A 14,999-nucleotide genomic window follows, 5' to 3' on the forward strand; every position below is an offset into this window, starting at 1 on the left:
GTAAAATCAACTTACTTCCAGACACATACACACACATAGACATTTGCGCGCTAATTTGTCACGAAGTAATTTCGGCTACCTCTGAAACCTAAGTCTAATTCAGCTCCTTTCAGCAAACCCAACCTATTTTAATTTGTCACGAAGTAATTTCGGCTACCTCTAAAACCCAAGTCTAATTCAGCTCCTTCCGGCGAACCCAACCTATTTTAATTTCTCTGTCTCAACGTGTTTTCATTTGCCTAAACGTATTTTAATTTGTCACGAAGTAATTTCAGCTACCTCTAAAACTTAAGTCTAATTCAGCTCCTTTCGGCGAACCCAACCTAATTTATCACGTTTCTTTAAACCTTTGCGGCCGTTTTATATACCAAAATAGTGTTTCTCACTCTCCGACGTCTCACTGGTGGTTCGGATCATCAGACTGAATCCCAGCGCCGTGGACCAGGCCATCGGCCCAGACCCGAATTCACGTCCTGGGGCTCTCTTCCTCGTCTAAGAGGGCTGTGCACAGGCTTCGGTGCTGGCTTCCCACGGCGTCAGGAATCAGTGCTGGATCCTGGAACAGAGTCACAGATAACAGTTCTGATATTTTCTGATCCGGCTCGAAGGACCAAATAATGTTAAGAGATATACTCTAAAACACTTCTTCAGTAGAGACTCAGAGAAGAGAAACACAGAGAACTTCTTGCTAGCAAGGGCAGCCTCCAGAACTGAGACTCGCACTGAGGACTGCCCTGGTCTTTATTTATATGCTTCAGTGAGCGTTTGTTCCTTACATTGGAGTGTGTGTGTGTGTGTGTGTGTGTGTGTGTGTGTGTGTGTGTGTGTGTGTGTGTGTGTGTGTGTGTGTGTCTCAGAGTGTGACCCCATAAACGACTTCCCTTAACCTGCTGGTCTGGAAAGTCCAACAGTTCATCTATATGTAAAAAGGCACTTAGACTAAAACTGACATAGCTACGTTAATCCTACCGTAAAACAATAAGACAAGGTACGACCTCTCCCATACTCCTAGGATGTGGGGGTGAACGCCAGAACACCCTGGAATGTTACAGACCTCCTAGGATGAGACATTCTTTCAATATGCCACCAACTATATACTTCTAAAACACAAGTGATTACATGCAGTATTCTACCATATGCCAACTTATATCATTAAAAGATTATACTGACTACTAACTACAATTTTCCATTGACAATGACAAAGTGAGATCTCAGACCTTAACCTCGGCTCAAAGACAAGTATGTTCCCAGGGCATGTTGTACTTTTGTCACAGTGGTTACCTTTTGTCTCAAGTCTCCCTTTTGTGATATTCATGGAAAGGACCTCAAGACGAAGCCAGGGTGTGAAGAATTCCCATTTTGGACAACAACAGATTTCCTTATATGGTTTGGGATAGATATCCTCAAGTAATAACAAACAACAACCACAAAAAATAAAAATAAATTTACACAATACATCTGGTGACAGTGGCCACTCACATGAGAAAAGCTGATATTTTGATTGGAAACAGTTCTTGCATAGAATTCTTTACTCCCAGTTATTTCCCTTAGGTTACTGAAATATGTTCTAAGATGTAAGTATAGATATTATCACGACCTTAGATCATTCAGACCAAAAATGGATCACTTGGTTCCTTTTTTTTGTCATTGTAATAAATTCACATATACTTAAACACTATACCAATATACATCATCAGATGGTGGGTAGTAAATGCAGTAGATATTTTATATTCCAAACATGTAGGTAGCAACTTGTCTTATTAACAGTGAAGCCTATGAGGCTTACAGGATTCCTTCACAAGTCTTTTATCACTCGTTGAGACCTACAGTGCATGGCTGCTGTGAAATAAACAGAGATATGTACCTACCTGCTGGTAAGCCCTACTGGTAATCATCCCACTGACAGAATAAGACATCAGAGCAGTCATCTGAGAATTCAGCAGAGCTGGTGGAGGAGACAAGAGGATGATGCAAGACTTTTATAAGCTATACCATATATAAAGCATATGATTTCAAAACCGGAGTTGAAAGTGTTTAGATATGTCATTTAGATAATGTTTCCTTTGTTCAGAAGAGAATATATATAAATGAAGTTAGCACAAAAAGTAAGGAAATATGTTTGGTTAATAATTTTTTTGTTGTACAATACTTCCTGGCAATAATTCTTCTACTGTTGGAAATCCTGTTAATTACCCCTTAAATGGATCTATATTTGTGTAGAAAATGCATTTATGGGTTACGCCCATGAAAAACTTGCCAAATCTGTCTATGTGAAGGAGCTAATTCTACTTTTGACTCTTTTTTTTGTGTCTTTTATTGGATTGAATGATTGAAGTCTAAAGAGTTAAGACATATTAACAATTTAACAATTAATTCATTTAACAAACAGAGGCCTCAGCAGCACAAAAGCCTGGCACCTCCTTCTCATGTTGGTCACCAGTTTGGTCACGCAGTGCTGTGGGATGGTGTATTTTGCTAATACACCACGTTTATTTTTCATTAATATTTTTAATCCCCTGTTGATATTCACAGTTAACCATGTCGTAGCATAGTTTTGCTACTTACTACATCGCATACTATCCCAGAGTTATATGACGGACAGTGTTTGCAGGACATTGTGACATTGTATGAGCGTGGTTAAAAAACTAAAATAAAAGAGTCCGTTATCGATCTACAAGCCCGTAGCATGAGAGATAATCTTGTGTTTTCTGGTATTCCAGAAACTGCCAGAGAGGACGCAGAGGCAACGGTGAAAAGCTTCATTAAAATCCACCTGAAGCTGCCGGAGGACACCGTAAAGAACATCAACTTCGACAGAGTACATCGCTTGGAGGGCGTGCGGTCGCGGACCGGGAGACCACGGCCTATTGTGGCCAAATTCGGTCAATTCATTTTTTTTTTTTTTTTTTTTCCTTTTTCGCCTGTCCCATTTGGTTCTTTAGCCATCAGAATTGTTGTCTGAAGACCAACAAGGATACCCAATGGATTTACTTTTCGGTCAATTCAAACAGAAGGAACAGGTGAAGAGTCGCGGCAGAGAACTGAAAGGAACGGACTTCAGCGTGAACGACCAGTTCCCCAAAGAGATCCTGGAACGACGCAAGGTCCTGTTCCCAGTTCGACGTAGCTTCATCCAGAAAGGCTCCCGTGCTGTCATCGCCGTGGACCGGCTCTACGTGGACAGACAGCTCTACCGCGACCCCGGCACCACACCGTGGTTATATTGACTGCACTCCAGATAAGAACCCGCTACACTCTTTTCTTATTCATTCACACTTTCTCTTTTAACATGGGTTTAACCTAGTAATATCAGTATGATGTCATAGCAGATATAACATCGTCACCCTCCGTCATTGCTTTAATTGGAATGTTTCCGTTTCGTTTCTTTTTTGTTGTTGTCGCTCACAGTTCATGTGGTTTCTTTCTTTCTCTTGTCTTTCACTGCTGTGATCACCTACTTCCCCACTCACCTACAAACAACACCCTCTATTTCTCCATATTTTCACACCACGATCACGCAAACACATCAGCTCAACGGCAGCACATTCACAACAGCCTCACAGCACGCACAGACTTGCAGGACACATAAGCAAGCCACGCTTGTTCATATTAGTGAATATCCACACACATAGTCTGACTTATGGAGCCTCTCACCACACTTCTTTTTCTCTTTCTATTTACAAACAAGGGATGTTTCCACACTCTCTCCACCTGTCTAAACGAAACACCCAGCATACTTCATTAGACATACACACACAATTATGGGCATGCTGAGGTTTGTCACATGGAATGTAAATGGAGCTGGCTCCAGAGGAAAGAGGTTAAAGATATTTAACCAGCTTAAAAAAACTACAGGCAGATGTTGTTTTATTACAAGAAACTCACAGACCTGTCACAGGTTTAAACGAACTTGAAACACCTGAGTTTCCTAACGTGTTTGCAGCCTGTTATAATTCTAGACAACGGGGAGTAGCAATTTTAATACATAAAAATGTTAATTTTACAGTACTCGATACAGTTATAGATCCAGAGGGTAGATTTCTAATTATTAAACTATCAATATTGAACAAAAAACTATGTATTGTAAGTATATACGGTCCAAATGTTGATGAACCCTCATTCTTCCACGGATTTTTTAGTGCACTCTCTGAACACCTTGATTGCACACTCATTCTTGGCGGTGACCTCAACCTTGGACTAAATGAAGACATGGATAGGCTCAACACAACAGGAACTCAGCGCAATTGGCAGTCCACAAATATAATCAAACAGTATATGAGCGACTTAGGTCTTTGCGATGCATGGCGCTCTCTTCACCCCACCAGTAAGGAATATACTTTTTTCTCGCATGTTCATCACTCTTACTCTCGTCTGGATTATTTTTTGGTCAACAGCTCACTGCTATGTGACATTTCAGACACTGAGATTCATCCTATAGCTGTCAGCGATCATGCTCCTGTATCTTTAACACTAATGCACAAGGATAACACTACGCCAAGAAAAAACTGGAGATTTAATATATCACTACTTAAAGATGAAGACTTTATTAAATATTTTAAAAAGGAATGGACTTCATATTTAGACTTTAATGACACTCCCGGAATATCTGCTTCTGTTCTATGGGAAGCAGGGAAAGCTGTGATGAGAGGTAAAATAATTTCTTTCTCATCACACAAAAAGAAAGAAGAAAACAAAAATATTCAGGAATTAGAAAAAAACATCAAATCACTAGAAGAAGCCTACGCGTGCGACCAAGATCAGGAAACATTGAACAAAATATGCAAAACGAAACTAGAATTAAATGAAATTATTAATAAAAAAACACAATTCCTTATACAAAGACTTCGCTTGCAGAATTTTGAACACAGTAACAAATCAGGTCGATTTCTAGCTAACCAGCTAAAAATAAATAAAGAAAAAACAACTATATGTGCTGCTAAAGATTTATCGGGGAACACAATATATGATCCTGGAAGAATAAACAACATTTTTAGGCATTTCTATGAAACTTTATACTCACCACAAATAAACCCATCTAAAAATGAAATTGATCTGTTTCTTGACAACGTAACTCTTCCAAAATTACTAGACAGTCAAGCAATGGATCTGGATTCGCCACTGACGCCAAGTGAACTCCAGGAAGCCCTGATAAGTATGCCCAATAATAAGGCTCCAGGTCCAGACGGCTTCCCTGCAGAATTCTACAAAGAATTCTGGATAATTTTGGCACCAGTATTCCACGGCATGTTGCAGGAAATCGAGGAAAATGGCAGACTACCACCAAATATGAATTCTGCCAACATTAGTCTCCTGCTAAAACCAGGCAAAGACCCTCTATTTCCCTCAAGCTATCGTCCAATTTCTCTTTTAAATGTAGACCTTAAAATAATCTGCAAAGCTCTCTCAAAGAGATTAGAGAAAATGACCCCCCTCTTAATTCATCCTGACCAAACTGGTTTCATAAAAGGTCGGCACTCCTCAACAAACACTCGTAGATTACTTAATTTAATAGACTACTCATACGATAAAAACATCGAAACCATAATATTATCTCTAGATGCAGAAAAAGCATTTGACAGAGTTAACTGGAAATTTTTCGCAACTTTACACAAATTTGGTTTTGGAAACTCTTTCATAAACTGGATAAGAATATTATACAATTCCCCAACAGCTCGTATCAGAACAAATGACCAGACATCCTCCAGCTTCTATCTCCTGAGGGGCACCAGACAGGGATGCCCACTCTCCCCTTCACTGTTTGCAATTTTTATCGAACCTCTAGCAGCAGCATTTAGACAGGCTACAACAATTAAGTGCATAAAATGTAAGAACATAGAACATAAAATCAGTCTCTATGCGGATGATGTGTTGCTTTTTCTGCAAAACACACAAACCAACCTCTCTGAGGTAATTACTTTAATAAACTGGGTTTCAAGAGTTTCAGATTATTCAATTAACTGGCCAAAATCTACAGTTCTCCCCATTAACTGCTCCTTCCATAATTCTTCCTCTGCCCCACTGCAATCCGGAAATATTAAATATTTAGGTATTAATGTCTCTCCTAAGCTTTCAGACTTAACTAAATTAAACCACATCCCACTTCTAAAGAAAGTAGAAGGCGATCTGACTAGATGGAAATCTTTACCCATATCACTCATGGGAAGGGTCGCCACTATAAAAATGATGATCTTGCCAAAAATAAATTACTTATTTTTGATGATCCCTAACAAACCATCACAAGATTGGTTCAGATCTCTGGATTCATATATTTCCAAATTCCTTTGGAAAGATAAACCCCCGCGTATTAGCTTAAAAACGCTACAAAGAACCAAGGATAGAGGAGGATTAGATCTGCCTAATTTTCACCAATACTTCTTAGCCAACAGGCTTCAGTTCATCTCAGAATGGTTAAAACATACCTTCTTAGTTGAGCCCTGGCTAGATGTTGAACAGGCACTATGCAAGGATCTAGAGATTTCAGACCTACCATTTATTAGCTCAAACATCAAAAGACACGAATACTTTAAAAGTATCAACATCAGCTTTTCTCTGACAGCATGGTGGGAGTTTCTAAAAATAACGGAGTCTTCATTAATCCCATGCAAACGTACACCTATCTGGAATAACCCTGACATATTACAAAACAATAATATGATTAATTTCCCAGAATGGAGTTGTAAAGGAATTAAATACTTAGAACATATATTAGAGGGAACAGAATTTATTCCATTTGACAGACTAGTTGCACAATATGGGATCAACAAGACAAGATTTTTAGAATATCAACAAATTAAATCCATAGTAAAAAAGAAATTTAACCTCAGTCAAGTTGAATTACAAACACCACTAAGTGCAGCACATTTTCTTACTCTTAAATCCCCCAAATTATTATCTAAAATATACAGAACACTTTCTAAATTAGATGAATCAATATCCCTTCCTATTGCAAAGTGGGAAGCAGATTTATCAGTCAGCTTAGACCAAAACTTCTGGTCTCAGATTTGCTTAAAAACCTTTAAATTAATTAAAAATCCCAGTCTGCAATTAATACAATACAAAATACTACACAGAGTGCACTATACAGGTCATCGGATGTTCAAGATGGGCTTTACATCTTCCAACAACTGCTCACACTGTCAAGGCAATACACCAGACAATTACATCCACGCTCTTTGGTTCTGTCCACCAGTGCAAAAGTTTTGGCGCGAGATATGTGAAGACTTATCAAAGTGTCTGAAATGTAACATTCCAACCTCCCCCTTAGTGTGTTTACTGGGCAGCTTAGATAATGTCACTTCAGAAAAGAATATAGCCCATATGATTTTCACTGCCCTATGCATAGCCAAGAAAACAGTCCTCATGAACTGGAAAAATAAAAATAATCTTAATTCTAACCAATATAGAAATTATCTATTAGATTACATTAGTCTTGATACAGCCTCTGCCACCACATCAGATCAATTGCTCTGGACTCCTTTTATCAGCTCCATCACCTAGTGGGGGTGGGGGGTCATAGTTTGGTCCCACCTTCACTGTTGTGATTGGTGTGGGGGTAGGGACAGGCTTAGGGCGTCGGGGGGTTCCCCGGAGGCATCTTCCTTGGGGGGCTCAACCCGGGGTAGCGGTCATGTCCAGTTGGGGGCTCTGTTGGCTCTCAGGTGACTGTTTCCTCGCGGCTGCGTGCAGCGGGGCTAGGGGAGGGTCTGTGCTGACGGACGTGGGTTACTGACCTGGTAGCCTGGCTGGCCCTGGGTGGGTCCGGGATGGGCGTGAGGTTCTGGGGGCGCTCCGTCTCTGGGCTGGGGCCCGGGCCGGGCCTCGGGGGCTTGGATCCTGGTTGGTGTGTTGCCGGGGTTGTGGGCGGGTGGGTGCATGGGGGCCCGGCCCTGGAGCAGGGTGCCGCCGGTGCGTCGAACCACCTGGGGGGCTCTTCAACTGGTGGGGGAGATGGTCACATCTTGCAGGAGCTTTCCTCTCTTCAGGAACTCTCTCTGCAGGAGGGGGAGATACAGGAGAGGTGGAGGAAGATCTCAGCCTGGGCGTTTTCTTATGTAGTCTGGAAGATGAGTGGATGGTGGGGTGGGTGCAGTTTTCTCTGTGGTGGGGTTGGGTGGACTGTCCCGGGCTCTGTGGGGCCGGGAGGCACTGCTGCACTGGGCAGCAGGGTCTGGATGGGCCTGGGCCCCCTTTCCCTGGCGGGTCGCGGAGTGTGGGAGTGCCTACTGGGGTCAGTGGGGGAGCTGGCCCCAGGGAGGGGTTACCTGCCCCTCCCTTCCTTCCCTCCCCATCTCCAGCTGCCTCCCTCTTCCCGCACCACCACAACCACCCACACATGCAGGGCCTTGGAGTAGGGGTATGTCACCAGGGTGCAGAGGAGGCTACCCCCCCCCGTCCCCTTCTGGCTGCCTCTGTCTCAATTTTATCCCACAACTTAGACATTCACATTATTCACACTCTCATTACACATACATATAGGATCTTGGGGGTGGGCACAATCACGGAGTCCAAATTACCATCAGGGTGTACACCTCACCCCTGGCGTCGTTGCCCACCTCTCAATTTTAAATACGCAAAGTAAATCCATTGGGCATCCTTGTTGGTCTTCAGACAACAATTCTGATGGCTAAAGAACCAAATGGGACAGGCGAAAAAAAAAAAAAAAAAAAAACCTCTTTTGAAGTACAGTGGTCCCTTTCACGGGAATTATGTTTTAAAAATAGGGGAAAGGTAAAGATAGGTGAAATGCTCAAAGCAGCCAGCTTTAGTTTTTTACAATTATTATAGATGTTTTAAGGCTGCAAAACCCCTCACTACACACTTTTTACACTTTTCTCAGACAGGCATTAACATTTTCACACTTTTCTCTCTTGTTGAAACACTCTCAAAGTTCAAACCTTCGTAGAAAAACTGTCCAGTTTTGTAGAATGAAATCAAAGATCAAACCCTGTTTTCAGGTCCAGAACATGGGAATAGAGCAGCTGTGAGAGAATTTAAGATTAATGAATCAATGAAGTGGAGGAAGCAAGAAGAATAAGTTGAGTAAAGTTAGACTTATCTGACTGTTTTGTTTCGCTTAATGCCCCTTAAAATGTGCATTATGGTCCTGAAAATACGGTAACTTCTACCTTCCTTTAGTATGTCCAGAAGTCCAACTTTTTTGAGATAGTTAGCATCTTCCTCTGCCTTGTTTGTTGAGGAGAAAACTTACAAACATACAGTACAGCACTTCAGAGTCACACTGTTAGCGATCAAAGATTTATGTAAATTTGACAAGCTGAACGCATTCTGTACTGTACAGGTGACACAGCATGGAGGACCTTGACTGATAATGGTCTACATCCAATCAGGACGCAGAACACAATGCACTGCAAAAAAAAAAGAAAAAAAAAGAAAAGAAAGGAAAGCATGCAAAATTGCATGCACAAAAATCAGCGAAACTGCGAAGCGGCGAAAGGTAAACTGCCTTATAGCGAGGGTCCATTGTACTCTTAACTTTTAAGCCAATGCTTTGAGATTTGATAGTGAAGACAAAAACCTTATTTCACATTTGGATCACAGATGGTTAGTTTTTAAGAACCCTGTTTTGGACATAATCCATATGTGGCCTGTTCTTAAGCCATAATTACAGCAAAGTAATTTTAGCAAAAATAACTTTAGCATTTTCAGGAAGAGAACTGATGTCACTAGAGCATGATATCTGTTCTTTAGGACTTTAGGACTCATGGGGAGCAGGGTGTGTGTGTGTGTGTGTGTTGGGAGAGTGACATTTATAGTGCATTGAGAAAGTATTGACAGCACTTCGCTTGTTCCACATTTTTTCACGTTACAGCCTTATTCCAAAATTGATTGATTAAATTCATTTTTCATCTCCAAACTACACACAATACAAAATAATGACAAGGGAAAAAGGTTTGCTTTACATTCTTGTACATTTATTAAAAATAAAAACACAAAATATTAATATTAATGACAAAAATATATAACACTTTTCTGGTGTCTAGCTTTACTCTAGAATCATTAAATGACACATGTGTGAACATGATAAAACCCAGTTTAATGACTGCATTAATGCATTGCTCAAAGCCACATCCAATGTGGAACTAAAATAAGAGATTTGAATTATCAATTTGCAGTTCACACACTGAATAATCATATCCTTGCTGCATACAGCTACATGTGTTACAATTAAGAGCTACCAATAGCACCAATTAGTCAACCTTTAAGTCACCTCATCCAAAATAATTAACTTCACTGTCAGTGAGGCTGCAGTTCCAACCAGTATGCTGGAGGACATTGGTTGGAATAGAAGCATTTCAATTAATGTTTGTAATTTATTTTAGTAGTATTGTCCTAATATTGCTGGTCCTTTTCACCAAGTCCCCCTGAATGGAAAGACTTAAATGATGTCTTGGTAGTCACAGTCCAGTTTAGGGTTAAAATTACTGGCTGGCCTATTTATATGTTTTAATTCTAAATTACATTCTATTGTTAAGTTTGACTTTTGAAAAAATGAGTCATATAGAATATGTATCTCATTAACTTTTCACAAAAAAGAAACAGAAGGAGAATCAGTCTGTATGCATCTGTATTTCTTCATTCATTCAACATCAAAATACATTTTGGAGGAACTCTATTAAACTCCCTCTCATTAATTACCATTTTGCTGGAGTGGGTTCACTAGTTGAGTTCATTTCTACTTAAGAGGATTTTAAAGTACACTGTAATTAAAATTCACTCTGCCTCATTCCTTTTAAATGGCTGGAATGGTGCAGACAAAGTGCCCCAATGTATCTCATGCACTATTTCAGTATTTAGAAAAAAAAACAAAAAAAAAAAACTAAACAAAGCAATTATGCTGAAACACAAGCATTATATAGCATATGATATGTGTGCCACAGAATATAAAAATCCTCTGATATTTTGTATGGATTCTGTTTAGGAAGTTCATTTTATTTCTGTCCAAACAGAATAATTACATTTAAGACAAACATGGGAAAACCCATGAATACACTAGATGCCAGTTACTAGTGTGAAATATTTTGTGTTGGTGCTCTACCTGTTGTATAACGCGCTCAATACATTTTATTTCTTTTAAGCAGGGTCTTTGCTGTGTTTTAAATTATATTCAACAAACAAGCACAGAGTCTAATTATGTTGGGGAGAGGTATTTTGTAGCCTGAAAATGACCTCAGAGTTTCATACAAACAGTGCTAACTGAAACAAATTACCAAATTGATTTAACAAAGTGAACTACTTTAGAAATTGCTAAATAGCAGTTGCCATAGAAACAACACCAGTTACCTCCAAGTTAATACAAAAACGATGTTTTATAATTATTTATCATTTAATAATACATGATGATTATTGTGTCACAACTCTAAGAAAAAATAACACTGAATAATACTTCTTGCTGTTGTTTTAGTTCAATGTGTAACCACCAACACATTAGTCAAGGCCTTGCATATCTATAATATAGTAGTTTTTGTGTAAGATTTAATTTTTAATGAATAAACTGCGCTTTTTGTCAATCGTTGTACATTCAGCAATACCTAATGACAAAGTAAAAGCATTGCCATTTCCCAGAGTCCAGACTGCCTGTAACAGGGCAGCCCTTAGCGGCTGGAAACACAGTGAGATGGACCAAGGCAAGTGTAATGGAACAAAAAAGTATTTATTTCCTATACAGCTCTCCTTACAACAATTAACTCGTCGAGCTTCTTCACAGTACAAACTCCCCCTCTAATGACAACTGGCAGCCTTAAATATGTTTAGCTGTCACAGACTTAACCATTATTCCACTCTCAGGTAAATTCTTAAATCCCAACCTTCCACCACAGTATACAATATATCAATTAGAATAAATAAATACATAAATACATTTCACATTTACATATTAATAAATATTTCACACTTTAATGTTACACCAAACCCAATATTATAAAAACCCAGAAACCCAAGCACAAAAAGATCCGCCACACTCTCTTTACCAATGGTCTCTCCCAGAACCTTTAAATGGTGTCTGGACCCCCAGGGAAACATTTGCCCAAACACCTTGAAGAGGACATAGGCAAGAAAGGTAATTAATCATTATCTTAAACACTTATTTGCACCACTTTTATCCCTAGATTTCACACACACATTTGCATTAGTTTTTCTTACTGGTAAACCTTAATCACAATCTCAATCACCATTCTTTTCTCCTGACAGACAACCACCACATTCCTTGATGAGGAGCAGCTGTGCAGGATCTGAAATAAGGCTACCAACTGATTTTAAAATTCCCAATAAATAGTCAATAAATATTTAAACTTCTTGTGTGCAAAACCATGCTTAAAGTGCTTGATAAAGTGCTTTTAATAAAGTGAAAGATGTGCTCTAAAGTGCTATACAGATAATATAAACAAATTTAGTAAGGGAGTCCTCTTCCTTACACTGTCTGTCATAACTTTTTCTCACAACTGGCGTCCAAACCCTCAGTGCCCCTATTCATGGAGCACTGCTCTAATCTTTGCTAAGGACCTTGAAGTTCTGCTGCAGTGGCTGTTTCAGTCATCTCCCTGACTTTCTTACCAAGTTTGGCCAAAGGGTCAACACTGATTTCTAGCATTTAGTGAGGACAGTGTCCTCATTGGAATTTGTAAATGGCTTTACAATCACACACTGATCTTCAAGAATCTACAAAGAACTTCCTTTGCATATCTGATGCAAAACAGTGTCAGAGTAATCAGGGTTTATGCACACACTCACAAAAGTTTACCCATACAACCCAAAAAATCTGTTTGCTTTCAAAAAATTCACTATGTACAACTGAGTGGAAAAATTAAGGGAATATCATCAAAGTCTGACATCTGTGACAGAAATCTTAGAGGTCACAGCACGGTATTTATACCAGTTTAATAAACTGAAATGTAGACAAGGTAACACATATTGCATGTTGAAAGTAATGTTTTTGTAGTGCCTGAGTGAATTTTCATTCAATTGGCATTGAGAGAAGTACATAAAAAGTACAAAAGAACATGTAGAAGACCTGATTGATTCTTCTGACATTAACTGGTGGTTTTTCTTTTGTTAACAATGAATACTCAATACAGCATTTAGAAAAAAACAAATAAGAGTGCAAACAAGTATGTTAGTGTGAAAGTGTGGATGGGGAAAAAGGACCAAATGAAAGGGGTAGTGCAGGTTCAGCAACTGAAATGCTGAAACAGTATAATAGTTTGACTGCACATAGCAATCTTGGCACCTTTACACAAAGACCCCAATACGGTGGGTGCCTTGAGGTTAAGCGCCTCTCCAACTTATTTTGTTCTCCTATCACGTGGTGCACAGCAAGTGCAGGCCATTACAGCAAACAATAACAGGGAATTGGGTTCTGCCAAACACAGGAGCACAGAAGCAAGGTGAAAATAGAGATAAAGACATAAATAATACATGTATTTATATTTATTGCCCAATAATAAGGCATTAAAGCATATCCTTCTTGTACTGGTGCAACAGATTAAAGATATCAATTAAGGACATTCTTACAATTTTTACATTATGTTTTCCCTACTTGAATAGTATAAAAGTCGCTACTTATGCTAATCTTTATACTATTCCTGGGTAACTCAGCAGACAGTGAGATGTTTTCATGTCGTGTTGCATTCATCCAGTTAGATAATCTGCAGGTTATCTTTATTACCTGAAGGAGTAGAGTTCAGTACTAATGGCACCCTGAGCAATTCTTATCTCAGAGAAAGAAGAAACTCAGAATTTTCTTTTCCAAGCACTATTTTAGTTGGTTTGCTGTTAAGTGTTATATCTCTTGTTGGACTCTTCAGGTGCATTAATATTACTATCCCATATTTGTAAATTAGCTAACAAAGTGATTTAATGGAAGGAGCAGGCACTGAAGCTTGAGTATACTACTTATATATACACTGTGCCTGAATTAACGGTACTATGTTCAGGACTAGCTTAAGGTAGCTGGGGCACAGTTTCAAATTAACCTACTTTGGGGGTAAACCTCACTGGAACAAAGTGTAGCTAATCTGGAGTCAGTATGACATTAATTTTAAGTAGGAGTGTTTGTATGTGATGTAGAACAGTACCACCATTATATACATTAGACTCTACTAACAAAAAGAAAGTGTATTTTGGTCTTTGAGATTGATTATTTATAATATCAATTGGTAAATTTTGACTGTCAACTTTGACACTTCATTTCTGGCAGGTCTTTCCTTTTTTTTCTTTAATTGCACATTAACATTAGATGTTGCTTTACTGCACACTGTCAAAAATCTATACAATCAAAACACAAAGGTTAAAATAGGATATCTTTTTTTTTTTTTTTATAGGATATCTTATCAGTGCAGTTTGCTGTATCCAGACTCCAACTATTCTGCTCCCAGGCATCTCCTGTCAGTTCAGACAGATGCACCAGTGAGGCTATTCATTGACCGGGAGCCCAGGAGAAGCTTCATTGAAATCCAACACATCAACCATGCCTGGAAGGCATTTCTTCACCTTCTCCAAGAGCTTTTCGTTTTGCTGATAGGAGAGGCACCAACATTCACCTTAGAAACAATGGAAAGTACTGCAGACATCCAAATGGTGTTTCATTAAATTTACAATGGAAATAAAATTATTATAAATATTGGAATTTTAGTTCTACATTCTTGACAGATATTCAAGAACCTTCAGCAAACATAGATACCTCGCTCATTACCATGCTTCAAATATTGACTAAAAAAATAAAGGTTTAAGCTATTGCCATTAATAATTAAATCAAAGTTATAAGATAAACACCAATAATAATTTTATCTTGTCTGCATATTTTATGTAATGTAAGTTAATATGTAATCCACTGATTGTTGTAGCAGCAATTCAGAACAGCAAGTCCCGCATATATGCTTGGTTACTACTTCTTACAATGAGACATACTTAGAGATAACCAGTGTTTTTTTGGCCTCAGCTCATGGCATAGGAGACATTTTGGACACATCATGTTATATTAGAAG

The sequence above is a fragment of the Diplotaxodon limnothrissa genome, linkage group LG1, assembly GCF_057381915.1.
Source record: "Diplotaxodon limnothrissa isolate DT_005_m linkage group LG1, D_limnothrissa_male_GT1.1, whole genome shotgun sequence".
Taxonomy (NCBI): Eukaryota; Metazoa; Chordata; class Actinopteri; order Cichliformes; family Cichlidae; genus Diplotaxodon; species Diplotaxodon limnothrissa.